This window comes from Austrofundulus limnaeus, unplaced genomic scaffold (assembly GCF_001266775.1).
Source record: "Austrofundulus limnaeus strain Quisiro unplaced genomic scaffold, Austrofundulus_limnaeus-1.0 Scaffold327, whole genome shotgun sequence".
NCBI lineage: Eukaryota > Metazoa > Chordata > Actinopteri > Cyprinodontiformes > Rivulidae > Austrofundulus > Austrofundulus limnaeus.
The window spans coordinates 109,531-111,351 of NW_013952729.1; positions in this window are offsets into that span (position 1 = coordinate 109,531).

A 1,821-nucleotide genomic window follows, 5' to 3' on the forward strand; every position below is an offset into this window, starting at 1 on the left:
ATATCCTGCAAAATCCACTTGTTTACAATGTTTTGAATACATTTTATTGTGGACTTGGAGTCTCTAGGAGGCAGAAAAGTTGAATTTAATTAATTTAATTTAATTCTGTTCAGTTTTGTTTATTTTCCATGATGTTTTCTGAACTATCATAATCTGTAACAGAATTATAAGGTCTGGACTTACCAACTACAGTTTCCTTGTCTTACTTCTCTTCTGGTTCTGGGTCAGACTCTGGTTCTGGGTCCGACTCTGGTCTGATGAACTGGATGAGCAACTCTTTTGTTGTTGACATCGTTTTGTTGAATTTTAAATAAAATGTTTCTGCAAGCAAGAAAACGTAACCCACTTTTTCAAGCCGGAGTGGACCGGTCTGGAAGCAGGAGGGGGGGCGGGGCTTAAAGTGTCTTAAAGAAACAGTAACAAAACCAACTGATTTGAGACGCATCAGAAAAGTGATGAAAGAGGAGCTGGTGAAGTAAGAATAAGGAGGAATTCAGACCAAATCATTGYAGTTCCACTTTATAAACACTCACTTGTGAAAAMGGATTTAAAAGCRTCTGTTTTAAAACACACACAGGTACAAATCTGTCAGTTCTGCAGAAGCCAAGATAAAACTTTGAGCACGTTCCAGACTCTGACTGGATTTCAGACATTAATTCTATTTATGGAAGTTTATTTCTCGATCAAACTTTCCCTTATAGCAAGAAATACGGTAACAGCGCCCTCATTGTTTTACCGAACATTACAAAGTGAGTGATTAAACGCTCCTGAATGATTTCCTGTCCTCTGAAGTCCACAGAGCGGGGCTCAGAGTCTGAGCACCTCTTTGTTTCCTCCTGTTTGACTGGAAGTGATGAACATGAAGCTGTGCAGGTTAATCAACAGCCCGCCTGCTGTTTGATTGGCTCTGGAGCACATGTTGCTCTTATTTTATGTTGGGAAACAAACTGCCTGTGAATTTACTGAGAAACATGATTTTATGAACAAAGAGCTTGGAGATGTTTGTGAAAACTTGTTGTTTGACAGTTTGTGTAATGGTGTGTGTGTGKKKKTGTGTGTGWGWGAGATGCCAAGAGTTCAAGTAGCAGACATAAAAGATAAAACACAGTCATATAACCGGGAAAATAAAGAGCTGCCAAGGAAGTGCACACCTCAGTCTGAGGGTTTGTTTGTGACAAATATAGAGCTGAAGATCAGTTCTGACTTCATCGTTCATCTCAACAAGGTTTATTTTTCTGTTGCTGCTTCAGAGAAATGAAGGTTTGATTTGTTACGCTCCATTTTTAACACCCCCCAACCAAAACAAAAACAGCAGCAACAAAAAGCAACATAACGTACTTGTACATATTTTCGTTTTGTTGTGGATTTTCAGCTTTTTAATACGTTCTTATTCTTCACTGCAGGTGTCATTTACAAAAATAAAATTTTAACCGTTAAGATATCAAAATGTTCAGCTCATTTAAGAGAAGAGTGATCAGTTAAACTTTTTAAATGTAAGTTCCTCAATAGAAACAGAATCAGATMTTTTATAATTCCTTAAGAAATATTGTTTGTGAGATCTGCTGMAGAAGCTACTTTTAGCAACTTTTATTTGGCATTTTGCTACTTTTATCTAGCATTTTGCTACATCAAGCTTTTACTACTTTTACTTAGCTTTCTGTTAACATTTTCCTGCTCGTTTTGGCATTTGCTTGACTTAGATTTTAGCTCTTTTTCTTTTAGCTTTTAGCTACTTGGTCTCAGATTTAACAGTTTAGCTTTTTCAGCAGTCATTTAGCACTTACTGAACAAAGAAAAACATTTCTCTTTACATGTTTAAAT